This window comes from Xenopus laevis, chromosome 7L, assembly GCF_017654675.1.
Source record: "Xenopus laevis strain J_2021 chromosome 7L, Xenopus_laevis_v10.1, whole genome shotgun sequence".
Taxonomy (NCBI): domain Eukaryota; kingdom Metazoa; phylum Chordata; class Amphibia; order Anura; family Pipidae; genus Xenopus; species Xenopus laevis.
The window spans coordinates 19,878,731-19,894,035 of record NC_054383.1 but is presented as its reverse complement, the minus strand read 5'-3'; the positions used below and the strand labels follow the sequence as shown (position 1 = coordinate 19,894,035).

Genomic DNA, 15,305 nt, shown 5'->3' with positions numbered 1-15,305 from the left:
ACTTTCTAGGAATCCTTGCTGTAGCAGTGAAGTGAAAAGCCGGGCCATTGTGAAGTATTCCTCTGCTCCACCTGCCACATTTGCCCCCCTCCAAGAGAAGACAGATTTAAAGCTTCCACCAGCCAACTGGCTACGGTGAAATGCCAATCTTGGGCCCGCCATCCAAAGCAGCAGCAAAAAAAGCAAGCCATTTTCAAGGTACAGAATATTGCATTGTGGAACTGCTTCTTCTCCTAAACACCCTCATGAAAAAAAGAAGGCAAATAATTGTTATATTATTTGTTATTTAAAGCACGAGGAAATTCTCCTTCACTGCAGGGTGCCAATATACTGCATGGGGTGGGGGGAAGTCACCATCTCAGAGAATAAGCTTACAAAGCAATGCACAATTTTCTTACCTTTCCCTGGCTTCCATAGCACAGATTTAGACTCACACATTTTTTTTTGTCTAATAGGTCCGTTTTTGATCGAATAGGTCCGTATTCGGCCGAATTCGAATCATACGAATTGAAGTAATAGCACATTCGATCGAATTCGATTGGAAGTTTTTCCCCCCAAAAAACCTTTGATTTTTCAAAGTCCACCAATTGACTCCAAATAGGTTCCAGGAGGTCCCCCATAGGCTAAAATAGCAATTTGGCAGGTTTTAGACAGCGAGTGGCCAAAGCAGAATTTTTAAAGAGACAGTACATTATAGATTTCGAAATTATAATTTTTTTCAAATTCAAATCTAATTTGCACTATTCCCTAGTCGAAGTACACAAAAGTTAGCTTGAAATTTTTTTAATTCTAATTTTCACTTCGACCTTTGATAAATCTGCCCCTTAATTTGACTGCTATAAATGGAAAAAAACATGCAGTATTTTTAAGTGTAATTTTTTTTATGATGATGAACCTGAATACTTGGGGGGTTATTTATCAAAGGTCGACTGTTGAGTTTTTTTATTCCTCAAATGAACGCACAACTCGAATGGTATCTTATTTAAGATAAAACTCGAATGGCAAAAAGAGAAAATTGTTTCATACTTACCGTAATTTTCTTTTCCTGGTCATCCCTATGGCAGCATAGTAATTACCTTTGGGTATTCTCTCTCCCTGTTGGTCCATGCAGAAGAAAACAAACACACCCCCACATGCATAAGTACCTCCTTCACCAGACCCTCCGTGTCTTAGTTCTTAGCTGAAAAACATACAAATTATTAGGGTGGGTATGCTGCCATAGGGATGACCAGGAAAAGAAAATTACGGTAAGTATGAAACAATTTTCTCTTTTCCTGGTCATCCCTGGCAGCATAGTAATTACCTTTGGGTAATACCAAAGCAATAGAATAAGAAAAAAGGGGGGGGGAGACAATAATGCTGCAATAATTTTAATCAAAAGAGGCTGAAAGGACAGCATGGCCAAAATGAACATCTGAAGAAAACAACAAATCCAATTTATAGTGTCTGATGAAGGTATTAGGAGACGCCCAAGTAGCTGCTCTGCAGATTAAGTCAGAAGGAACACCTGCTTCTGCTGCCCAAGAAGCCGCCACACTCCGGGTTGAATGCGCTCTCACTTCTGAAGGTGACGGTCTGCCCTGCTCTGTGTATGCTCTGGAAATGGCCTTGATGATCCAGTTACTCAGAGTTCTTTTGGATGCAGGTTCACCCTTTCTAGCACCTGCTGGGATGACAAATAATTTTCTAGACTTCCTGAATGACTCTGTTCTCTCAATATAAGCTTTGAGGCATCTCCTGACATCCAGAGGACTCTCTTCCAATTCTGAAGAAAAAGAAGGCAGGACAATAGGCTCGTTAATATGAAAAGATGATACAACCTTTGGCAGGAAGGAAGGAACAGGTCTTAGAATTACTCTGTCCTCATGGAAAACGGTGTAGGGTTGATCCACAGATAATGCTTGCAGTTCCCCTACTCTCCTGGCAGATGTCACGGCTACCAGGAGTATAGTTTTCAAAGATAATGGCCACAAAGGAATTTCTTGAATAGGTTCAAACGGAGAGGAAGAGAAGGCCTGGAGAACCAGAGGAAGATCCCATGGAGGAGCCGCTTTCTTCAAAGGAGGTCTAATTCTGAGAACCGCCTTGAAAAACTGGTTGATTAACGGTTCCTCTGCCCATTTTTTCCCTTAAACAGCAGATAAAGGTGAAACTTGTACCTTCAATGAACTGAGGCTTAAACCACAATCCAAGCCAGACTGAAGAAAATCCAGGATCTTAGAGGTGGTAGCATCTAAAGGATCTAGGCCTCTAGATTCGGACCAAGACAAAAAGCGTTGCCAAATTCTCTGATAAGTAGATAAAGTACCTACTTTCCTGGCCTTCATGAGTGTTTCCACTACTTGCTCAGAGCAACCCTGCTGCCTCAATCGTAGCTTCTCAACCTCCAGGCCGCTAGATTGAGGACCTCCGGATTCGGGTGTAGAAGGGGCCCTTGAATCAACAAATCCTTCACAGCTGGAAGCTTCAGCGGTAACTGGACCGTCAAACGTCTCAACAGAGGATACCATGGCCTGCGGGGCCAGTCTGGTAGGATTGCTATCACCTCCATCTGAGACAACAGGATCTTCTTCAGGACCCTGAAGATCATTGGGAAGGGTGGAAATACATATGCCCAAAGATTCCTCCAATCCTGAGACAAAGCATCTACTGCCTTCGCAGATGTTGAAGGCACCCTGGAAAAGAAGGTCTTGATCTTGGTATTGTGATCCGAAGCCATGAGATCTATCTGAGGCAGACCCCAATGATCCACAATCCAATGAAACACTCTGGGATTCAACTCCCACTCCGCCTTGTTTATGAATTCTCGACTCAATGCATCCGCCTGCTGATTCAAGGTTCCCGGAATGTAGATTGCTGTGATGTCGAGCAGGAAGGTTTGTGCCCAACTCATGATCGGAACGGTTTCCCTCTGAAGTCTGAGACTGCCTGTCCCTCCTTGCTTCCTTATATATGAAACCGCGGAGGCGTTGTCCGATCTTATCTTTACAGACAGACCCATCAGGACTGGCTTGAGGGCAAATAATGCTTCTTTGACAGCCCTCAACTCCAGGACATTCGAGGGAAGATGAGACAGATTCCTGCTCCAAATACCTTGGGCTTCCGCACCTACTGTATGGGCTCCCCAGCCTGTGCCGGACGCATCTGTAAATACTTCTGTCCACTGCGGCTCTTCCAGGGGAAAACCCTTGTGTAGGTTCACTGGATCTTGCCACCAAACAAGATGGGACTTGAAGGCTGGGGATAGAAGAATTTTCTGAGACCAGTCTTTGCGGTACCGATCCCAATGTGAAAGGAACCATCTCTGAATTGGTCTCATCCTCCATCTTGCCCATTTCACCAGACCAATAGTGGAAGTCAACAGACCCAGGAAACTCATCAGCTCTTTGGCCTGGAGGGAACTGCAACTCTGAAGAAGTTCTGCTTCTGACGTGATCTGGGATATCCTCTGGAGAGGCAAGGATACTAATCCTAGTCTGGTGTCGAAGAGAGCACCGAGATATATCATCCGCTGAGTAGGGACTGGCTGACTCTTCTGTTCGTTCAGAATCCAACCAAATCGAGCTAGTGTTGACTTTACTAGGCAAACATGCTCTCCAAGAATTCTTGGATTCCTTCCCACAATGAGCAGGTCGTCCAAATAATGGTAGACTTCCACCCCTTCCAATCTTAATTTTGCTATGATCACCACCAGAACCTTGGTGAAAGTCCTTGGTGAGGTGGAGAGGCCGAATGGAAGGCAGCGAAACTGAAAATGAAGACCTTCCCAAGCAAATCTCAGAAAGCGCTGGTGTTCCTCTGCCACCGGAACGTGGAGGTATGCGTCTTTCAAGTCGAGGGACGCAAGCCAATCTCCTGTACGGACCACAGACTTTATTGTGGAAAGGGATTCCATTTTGAATTTTTGAGGCTTTAAATATTTGTTTATAATTCTTAAATCGAGGATAGGACGTAGATCTCCCGAAGCTTTTCTCACTAGAAACAAGGGGGAGTAGCACCCCTGACCTAGCTGCTGTGGAGGTACTGGAATGATAGCTTTCTTTACTAACAGCTGCGATATGTAATCTTGAAAGATTGAAAAATTGTTTCTTGTTTTTGAGGAGATGAAGAAATCTTGATGAGGCCTTCGTAAGAACTCCAAACGATAACCTCTGGTGATGACTGAAAGAACCCAAAGGTCCTGAATTTCTTTGGCCCAAACCTCCCGGTATTTTAGAAGTCTTGCCCCTACCGGAACTGGCTGGGCCGGCCTCATCTCATTGTGGTTTAGGCTGATCTTTGGGAGATCTGGTATTCTTAGGGATTCTGGATGAACGAAAAAAACTTGATTGACCCGAACGCCAAGAAGATCTGAACTCTTTGCCCGGTCTGTAAGACTTAGCTTCCTCCCTGCGCCTAGAGGAAAATCTGTCAGATTGTCTTCTCTCTTGGAAACGTTTAGTTTGGGGAAGAAAAGTACTTTTACCCCCTGAAGATTTTGATATAATCTCATCCAAAGATTTTCCAAAGAGTCTTTTCCCCTCAAAAGGAAGTTTGCATAGTGTATTTTTAGAAGCTGTGTCCGCATACCAAGAGCGGAGCCACAAGGCTCTTCTAGCTGCTGTAGTATAAACAATGCTACGAGCCGCAAGTCTAGACAAATCCACTGTAGCTTCCAAACAGAATTCTGCAGCTTTCTTTAAATCGGAGATTGCTTCACAAATAACCTCTCTTGAAGAATTCTCCATAATGGCCTGCTCAATATTGTCAGCCCAAATCGACATGGCTTTTGACACTGAAACAGCAGCCACAGCTGGCTTGCAGGAAGCCCCAGCCGCTATATACAGTAAGCCTTTTTTAACTCAGTCTCCATTCGTCTATCCATAGGATGTTTTAAAGCTGAGATGTCATCGATCGGTAGAGCAGTTTTTTTGGATAGACGGGCAACTGGAGCATCAACAGTGGGTGGATTTTCCCAGACCTCTACATACTCCTGAGGGAATGGATACAGATTAGAAAACTTTGCCTCTATAGGCAAATTCTTAGGACCCCTAGCCCATTCCTGATCCATGACTTCCTTGATCTCAGAATGGATAGGAAAAACGTTTTTCTTTTTCTTAGAAAACAGGGAAGTAGTAGATGGCTGAGAGTGACTTTCCTCAAGACTCAATGTGCGTCTGACTGCTTTAATCAGGGAAGGAATAAGCTTGACATCAAAGCATTCTGCATTCTCAGGTTCATCCACAGACGAATGAGACTCACAGTCCTCTGCAGATGAGGAATCATGTATAACAGAAGTAGAAGGAACAGGATCTGCAGAAACTGCAGGTTGCTTAAGTGAATCAGACACAGCCTGTTTAATCCATTGCATAATTGTCTCCTGATTAAGTGAAGTAGAGGTAGAAGGCAGCTGTTTATCCTTATCATACAAAGCATAGTCCTGAAAGCATGACTGACAAAGTCTCTTGTGTTTCATAGCAGGATTATCACAAGCTTTGCAGAGTCTTATATCAGCATTATCTTCCTTTCTGTGGCGTTTCCTGCTTGCAGTCTCTTCAGCAGGAACAGAGTCACTAAGAATAATCATAATAATAACAATAAGGGCAGCTCTTTTCGTAGCAACCTACAAAAGTCAAGATAAAAGAAGCTGGTGGGGCACTCACCCAGAAGATTTAGAAGCGGCACGTCTGCTGGCAGCCGGATCCATGATGCAGCACTTAGAGAGCACTAGGGCAAGGACGCCAACAGCACACTGTGATTTAAACTTGAAAAGCCCGGGTCATGACGTCATTTCCGGTGTTTGACTGAAGGTGGCGCCAAAGCACCATGAACAAACACACAAACCAAAACCCCGGCCGCAGGGGCCTCTGCACAGCAAAGCTATTGGCAGAGCTTCAGGTGGAGAGAGCTGCACAGAACTGCACCCGGTAATCGGACTCTGAAGAATCCATGAGTGCCCCACCTGCCTCTGCACTTACCAACAGAAGAAAACAAAAGACACGGAGGGTCTGGTGAAGGAGGTACTTATGCATGTGGGGGGGTGTTTGTTTTCTTCTGCATGGACCAACAGGGAGAGAGAATACCCAAAGGTAATTACTATGCTGCCAGGGATGACCAGATTCTGCAAGTTCGAGTCCCGAAACCCAAAAACTCGAGTTTTCCGTGGGAGTTTTCCCGAGTTTTCGGCCAAAACCATCCGAAAAAACCTCAAACATCAAGCAGGCTGTTAACATCTTCAAATGGTTTAAGAGACCTCTGCCATTGACTTCTACATGACCTGATGGTGTATTTTGGATTAGATCTATTTCCAGGGTCAGGGTATAATAAATCTCAAAAAATTAAATAGAAAAATTCAAGTTTTTTTTTTGAACCTGAAGATGTTTTGACCAAAAAACACAACTCGAAAACTCAAATTTTCGTGCAAAACGTAATAAATCTGCCCCTTGAAATTAAGCAGTTTCCTTGTCTAAAAAAAGATCAGTATACTAGGAAAGGGGTGAGGATCTTTGTGTAGGGCTGTGTAAAATAGCCACCCCTAGTATTTTGTGCAGGCAGTCCCTCCATGTTATAGACACCTAATTGGGTCCTAAAATACAGTTGGGAGGGGTACTGTTGACTCTTGCTACTTTTCACAGTGACCAGCAGATGGCACTGTGCTAGGATATAAAAGGTTCTGAAGCCATGCTTTTAGGGTCCATCTTGTGCTGGCTCTAGCCTGTGCAGGAGGCAGAGCTTGAGTGGAACCTAGACAGGTCAGGTCTAATAAGAATAGGCTACTCACCTTTATAGATCACTCTAGGAGTGACAGTCAGTCAGATTATTGGAGCTTGAGGCTCCTACGAGGATTGTAGTGGGATTAAGATCCCAGGGTACTCATTGCCCAGAAGTAGGGACTAAGTGTACAGACCTAGGGTAGATAGATTCCCCTCAGGTTCCACTTAGGGAAAAGGCTGAAAGCTGGGTGTACCTCCTCAAAGCTGCATGTATTGTTCCTATCTCTGAAGAGAATCATTCTGACCAAAGGTGTTGTGAGTACTGCCTATTCAATGTACTGTATGAACTTGCAATGCTCTGATTTATGTACACTCCACTGAGGATTGTATACTGTGCTCAATAAATTTGTTCTATGGTTAAGTTATAAGAACTACTGGTGCCCATTTCTTTGCACCCTGAATACAGTTACAGTTGCACTACACCCTGCTTCCACATCGCTGCGAAGGTTCACTCCCTAAGGTTTTAAGGTCTCATCCAGAGCATATGTACGGGGAATGAAGCTTATAGTAGAGTAAGGTGCACTCAAATTACTATAGCGCTACATTTGCATTGCTCTTAAGTACATTATATAGTGAATAAAGTACCCCCTCTCGTAAATTATAAGGATATTATAAGTTACCAAGGAGTTTCATTACCATATAAAAACACGAGGCCGCGTTTTTGCAACAGGGGGTACTTTATTTATTATAATACACAAGTTTCAGTGAGTCATGTGACAGAAATGACATCAGAACTCATCTTTTATAACTGATGACATCAGTACTCATCGTTTATAAGGATATAATTTACAGGATATTCACGGCTCTTGTGTATTATAATAGAGGACTTGTCTATGAGCTGCGTATTTATTGTATCAGCTTCTCCTCTGCTTAGTAGAACAGGAAGTGATGAGACTTTGAAACTGGTTTCATTTTATTAGCTAAGGCAAGAATTAACAAAAAAACTGATATTACTTAAAGGGGCAGGATAACCCCCCCATGTTCATCTTCAGTTTAGGGAATTGGGCTTGGGCTGAACTTTTTTCCTTCTATTTTAATCAAGTCAAATGTGTGGTTTTTGTTATTTCTTGAGCTAAACATTGCAAACATGGAAGTTAAAGCTACTCCATGTTCAGTTCTTGTCAGATATATAATTAGGTTACTAGATTACAAATAATCCCCCTGTTGGATTTCTGCATATCTGTAAGACAAAAGAGTCACCAGTAAACTGTCACAGTAATTCTGCTCTGAGTCCTCTGTCAAAAGAAACATAGCTTTTCGGTCCTTCTATTGTGTACACATGGGCTTCTGAATCAGACTTCCTGTTTCCAGCTAAAACCTCCCAGGCTAGGGCTTGAGCATGCTCAGTTTGCTCATATCTCCCCCTCCCTCCTCTCCTCCGTACTGTAATCTGATCCCAGGGCTAGTGCTTGAGCATGCTCAGTTTGCTCATATGTCCCTCCCTCCTCCCCTCCCTACTGTAATCTGAGCCCAGATCTATAAGCGAGCAGAGAGAGAGAGGCTCAGGCAGGAAGTGATGTCACACCAAACTAATATGGCAGCTGCTATCTGAAACAAACAGAGAGAGCTTCTAGAGCTGTTTACACAGGTATGGTAAAGCATTCTGCAAAATAAATCTAGTGTTATAGCTTGCACTATTGTGGCTAATCTATTGGCAATAAACTGTTTCGGTAGCTTTCCTTCTCCTTTAAATAGAAATGTTCTGTACTATGGTCTGATTGGTTCTGATTGTAGGTACATGTCACCCCTCCTAGCTTTTTTGTTGCTGCGGGTGATGGGCCTGCAGTTCATAAGAGCCGTTGGCTAGTAACAGGACAAGCTGTTTAATTGCATCAAGATTATTGGGTCCATTCCTAAATTATTGTGTGGGTTAAAAATAAAATGCGCTCCCTTCATTTCATTGGGCTGTAACATGTGTGCTTAAATGAAAAGGGATCTGCATTGTTACATGGCTCAGTGGGAGGTTAAACTACAGTGGAATAGTTAACTATTTGCAGACACACAAATTAAAACCCATTCCTCATTCCATATTGCCTTATGGGAATGAACTGTGAACACAGGATCTTTTTTTTGGGAGTTTTAAATTTGTAGCCAGCCTGCTTTGTGATATTTCCCTGCGGTCCCTTTGTAACTCTGTTCCTACTTTCCATGGCTTTGTCCCCTGTTAAAATAAAATTTTAAATATTTATCATGATGCATCAACGCACTGGAATCTTTATAGCCTTTCCGGGACTCGGCGGAAACAAAAGTGAATAAATCTTGCCATGCACAAGTGACCCAGTTTGTTGCAGCAAAGAAAACTATTAGCCGGGAAATGAGCGGCGACATTAAAACTGTACGTGCCATTAATCTTTCTCTTGTTTGTTCCTAATAGGGTGGCTTGTAACATGATGATGAAGAAAACCCAAAACAGGAAGAACTACGGAACCTTCTGAACATTGTTATTAAACTGCCTGAAGTTAGTGGACAAGGGGAGTCATCCTCAAGTGAGTTATTGGACCACAGCAGCAAATATATGTCAGTATTATGCAGGGTCTGCTGCCAGAGCATTGCAATGAGGCAGTAGAATTTGAATATGAATTGCTGGAATTTAGACATTTACAAAGCAATGTGTGTTGCACTTAGTACAGTTGTTGAGCATGTTCATGTAATGTACAAAATCTCCGTGCAGACACAGCCATAATAGTTTTCCAATAAGTGGTGGAGGGACAGGCCATGAAATCTCTCTCTTAAGCTGGCCATACATAGGGAGATGCACTCGTTTGGCGATATCGCAAAACGGGCAGATGTCGGTCCTGTGACCCGGTATTGCCCTGCCTTATTTGGTGCACATATCGGGTTAAGATCCATTCGTTTGGCGACCTTGCCAAACGAGTGGATCTTATCGTGTATGGCCACCTCAACAATATCAAAGATGGGGATTTTCTCTTGACAACTTAGAAGACACGGATCATTACTGTTATAGGGCTGCTGAACTGCTTCACTGGTACAGTAAGTTCAGAATATAAAAAACAACATTTCTATGTACTCTGTTAGGCTTTAATATCTTATGTGTGGGACCTGTCGTTTAAAATTGAATTAGGCTGCTAAGGTCAGTATCCCTGGTACCAAAAAAGCAGAAAACACTAAAACATTAAACCAAATCATAACTAATGAAGACAAAAAGCTAATTATCTTAGAATTTCCCTTTCCAAATATTGTATATACTCGTCTAGGTGTAAGACATATTTATGTGTATCTTGATTGTATGTACATATTTACCCTCTTTCCCTTCCTCGGAAGATTATTGCATCAGCCAATTACATTCTTTCAGAACTTTTCCAACTGGACGAGCCAAAGAAAGAAGAGAGTGGGGATGTCCCGTCCAATGGCAACTCTGATGAAAGCTACAGCAAAGAAGAGGAGGAAGAAATGGCTGACAGCGACGACTCTCCACTTACAGAGGACTCCAAAGCCATTGCTATCATTAAATCAGTCATCTTTGCCGGAAAAATATAAATCCACACATCAGATACGGGTAGTTGTATCTTGTAGATAGAAGGTGTACTTTTGATGTACAGGTATGGGACCTGTTATCCAGAATGCTTGGGACCTGGTATTTTCCGGATAAGGGATCTTTCCATAATTTGGATCTTCATACCTTAAAGTCTAGTAGAAAATTATGAAATATTAAAGGAGAACTAAAGTGAACATGAAAATTTAATATACGCATCATCATACTGAAATAAGTAACTTCCTAAATACAATATGAACTGATTCTGAAATAATCAAGTTTATCTTCACTATCCATCTTACAGCATCTGTTTCTCTTCATTCTGTCTTCAAGCAGGATGGAACTGCTTTCTGACAGGGTGTTGTTTCTCCTACTTAATGTAACTGAATGTGTCACAGTGGGACCTGGATTTTACTATTGAGTGCTGTTCTTAAATCTACCAGGGAGCTGTTATCTTGTGTTAGCTGCTATCTGGTTACCTTCACATTGTTCTGTTGTTAGGTGCTGGGGGGGGGGTTGATATCACTCCAACTTGCAGTAAAGAGTGACTGAACTTTATCAGAGTGCAAGTCACATGACTGGGGCAGCAGCGAAACGGACATGTCTAGCCCCATGTCAGAATTTAAAATTAAATGAATGTAAAGATGAGAAATAAAAAGTAACAATAATAAAGAAATGAACACACAGAGCAACAGTTTTTTGGCTGCTTGGGGTCAATTTGAAAGCTGGGAAGATATAGAAGAGGAAGGCAAATGATTACAAAAACTATAAAAATAGTTAATAATGAAGATCAACTGTAAAGTTGGTAGGAATAGGACATTCTATAACTAAAAGTTAAAATAAATGTGAACCACCCTTTTAAGGTAAAGACTTGAAATATGACTGTTTTGTAGAAAAGATTAGTCGTTAATCATGCCAAGCTCACGGGCCGATAAATTGCCGACGTGTTCTGGAAAGGCCAAGTCAGCAGTTTTGATTGACCTGCTTGTTTTTTTGGTTTTTGTTTTGCCTATAGAAGTCATTGTTCTTTCAGTGACAGAACAAATCTATATTTATCTTCTTTTGACATCCTTTATGTATTTAAAAATGTGTTCTCTGTTTTCCAGTCTTGCTGCACATTCCCAGTTTGTAGTGACACAGAGGAACGCTGCCGATTAGTGCTCCGTTATGTTTTAGAGCGAGGTAAGGCTTATTCACAATCACCTTTTCCCCTTAAATTCTCAATGGTTGCCATAATAAAATGCCCTTTGTCCTTTCTTCTTAGGGATTAAAATGTGTTGACAGCAGTGTGAAAAAGGACGGGGAGCTCCCAGCCGCTGACCCCAGTACTCCTATCCCACTGAAATATGAGGGCGATTCAGCTGACAGACCTGAGTGCATGGAAAACCAAATTGAGTTATTTCTCCATAAAAGTAAGATTAGTTTTACAAAAGTAACATTTTAATATGTTGTGGTTAAGGAGAAAGGACATATTTGCTGTTTCTTAGTTACACAGTAACTATTATACATTAAAGGGGGTTTTAAACCCAAAAATAAATTAAAGGGGACATACATAATCCAGAAAAATGTATAATAATATTTCGGTATTCGCTTACAGGAGGTTAGTTTCTCATTAAATGTATTTAAATAAATATGTTATCTTTTTAGGGTAAGGCCACACAAGGAGATTCAGGCAGATTTTGTCGCCTGCCGACTAATCGCCTCGTCTTTTGAGTGACTATCTCCCCGAACTGCCTCAGCGTTTTTTCCCAATAGGCTACAATGAAAAGTCGCCTGCGCTAATGCACACGCAGCAATGCGTTTTCTATAGTCGCCCAAAGTTGCCTCAGTGAGGCAACTTCGGGCGACTACAGAAAACGCATCGCCGCGTGTGCATTAGAGATAGTCGCTCAAAAGACGAGGCGATTTGTCGCCAGGCAACAAAATCTCCCTGAATCTCCTCGTGTGGGCTAGCCCTTAAGGGGATTCTCCACCCAAAAACAACTTTGCATAGCTACTTTGCAATATTTATTTCTTTAAAATTTTCAGTGTTTGTGTTTTAGGATAAAATGTTAATGAATTACAAATACCCAGGTTGGGGTGGAAGTATGGGTGATTATTCTGGGTTTGGGTCAGACTGGGGAAATACATTCCTCCTGTGCTCTTAAAGAGCATCCATGCGTCACTATTAGAAAGGGCATAGTCCCCTCAGTGGGGTCTTGTTTGGTCCTAGTGAGATGTTTTAAAGTCCCCATAGACGCAAAGATTTTTCTTTGGGTAACGACCGATTTCAGCGCAATCCAACCAATCTGTCAAATTATCGTGAGGTTAGTGGGAATCAAACGATCATGCATCTAACGATTTTTAGTCCAACATCTGTCAGAAAATTGATCGACCAGGTTAGAAAATTGTCATCGGTCCCAGTGCAATCTATCTATGTTTGCAGGGCCAAGCAGGCAGCTTCCCTCAGTTTTCCTGGCTTTAACGAGACAACGTCGTTTGAAATGGTCTTTTTAGTTGATGGACAATTAAACGTACATTTAAACGATCGTTTCAAGATAAGCTTGGTCTAACGATAACGAAAAGATATTTTTCAAAAATCTTTACATCCATGGCCAGCTTTACTTGTGGCTTATTATCTTAATTCTTTACATGCTGCTCTACTAATGCAATGTTGCATCCTGTAGGCGACTGAACTGATCAATGACCTGGAATGTCAGCTCTCCGTTAGTTGCAGATGCTACGAATCAGCCGGTGAAATTCTGTGTTTCAACCAACCTGCAGATCCAGAATCCAGAACAGAGCACACCGGTCCTGAAACGTCTCGGGAACTAAATCGGAGGGTTTTATATGAACCAATCAGCTGCTTTGCAGTCAGAGAGAATAGGTATGCCGCCCCTTTTTTTTTTTTACTTCTTGTAAAAGAAATGTGAACAGGACATAAGCAAGGTTTCTAATGGCTGCCATACTGCTTAGTATAGTATACAGAGTTTTGTTTCTTCTTTATGCAGCTTTATTATATGGCAACTGCAGGACAGTAGAGCAGATATGGTGTTCGTGGTGGGATTCTGGGAGTTGTAGATCAACAACAGCTGGAGGTGCTGGAGATCGGACATCTTTTATTTATGAAAGCCTATCCACACATGGGGTCCCCAGCCATCTTGCATTGTCAGGGACCCCCTCTTCTCTAACTCCAACCCTGAGCATCTTTACATCATTTATGAGTTAGGTTTGTCCTACACTGGGTTTGTTTTAAAAATGCAAGTAACATTAAATGTTCCTGTGTTTTAAGGCTTTACTCACCCATAGTTACATTATGACAATTAATCTAGAGCCTATTGGTAATTGCCCTGCTTTCTCATTTGCGTCTTTGTCCCAGAGCATGCTTTGTCCCTGCTGGGCCACCATACATTGCTATCTGCACATGCCCCATTAGTGTCAGCAAAGAGCAGCAGAGGGACATGAGGAGACTAGTTTGGATCTGTAATGTCCTCTAAAAAATACCTTTGCTGTAACATGTATAAAGTACATATAAATGCATATACAGTCACATGAAAAAGATTGTGAACCCCTCTTAATTCCTTGTAGTTTTGTTTATCATTGGCTGAGCTTTCAAAGTAGCAACTTCCTTTAAATATATATCATGCCTAATGGAAACAGTAGTATTTCAGCAGTGACATAAAGTTTATTGGATTAACAGAAAATATGCAATATGCATCATAACAAAATGAGACAAGTGCATACATTTTGGCTCCCCAACAGAGATATTACATCAATACTTAGTTGAGCTCCTTTTGCAAATGTAACAGCCTCTAGACGCCTCCTATAGCCTTTGATGAGTGTCTGGATTGCGGTATTTTTGACAATTCGTCCATACAAAATCTCTCCAGTTCAGTTAAATTTGATGGCTGCAGTGGTGGAACTACCGGGGGAGCAGGGGGTGCGAGCGGGCTAGGGCCCGCACCCCCTCAGGGCCCCCCGGCAGTCCGCGCGCCGATGTGCGGCGCATATTCCCAGGCCAGTTCCGGGTGTACGGAGGGGGGCGGGGGCCCAGCTGAGCGTCCTGCGCCAGGGCCCGCCCCCCTCTAGTTACGCATCTGGATGGCTGCCGAGCATGGACAGTCTGCTTCTAATCATCCCATAGATTTTCCATGATATTCAATTTGGGAGACTGTGACGGCCATTCCAGAATATTTTACTTCTCCCTCTGCATAAATGACTTTGTAGATTTCGAAGTGTGTTTAGGGTCATTGTCTTGTTGGAAGATCCAACCCCTGCGTAACTTCAACTTTGTGACTGATGCTTGAACATTATCCTGAAGAATGTGTTGATATTGGGTTGAATTTATCGGACCCTCTAATTTAACAAGGGCCCCAGTCCCTGAACTAGCCACACAGCCATTCATTTATTGCACGGACAGTTTTTCACATTTGATTTAATTGCTTCACTAAAAATCTTTGGTCAGAAAACACCCCAGTACTCAGATGTTCCTGTGAAATGAAAGGCATAGCACTGTTATCTTTTTTTGTTGAAAGTGGAGTAAATTATTGTGCAGACTGTGAGGTTCCCAAACTTTTTCATATAAACAGATTTTTTTAATGCTGATCTTTCTCATTCACATGAGTACATTCATGTTCATTAGTGAAACCCTATCCTATATGCGACTGAAAGAGTAAAATAGAAAAGTGGGTGAAAGCCTTAATATTAACATAGACCAGAAGATGGTGATATGTAGCTTTCAATGATGTATTTTTGTTCCTGCTTTGGACTAATCAAATTGGTGCAGATCTGCAAATGGTGGGATCTCACTATTACCAGCAATCTTCATTACTGCACTAGTTCTTTCTCCATGGCAAGAGCTTCACCTTTAGCTGGGCAACAGACCATTCCAGCTCCAAGTAACCAACATAATGGCAACTTATATCTTCAAGAAAACACAAACCATGTTTGCTGCTGATTAAGTTGCTATGCAGTGTAAGAAAGTAAACAATTACATAAATAGTAATGTATGTATATATATATATATATATATATATATATATATATATATATATATATATATATATATATATTAGGGATGC

General features: G+C 41.9%; 1 pseudogene; it reads left to right on the top strand.

Annotated features, from left to right (window-relative positions):
• Positions 1–4,761: 4,761 nt before the first annotated feature.
• On the top strand, positions 4,762–13,788 carry LOC121395754 (annotated as a pseudogene).
• The last annotated feature ends 1,517 nt before the right edge of the window (positions 13,789–15,305 follow it).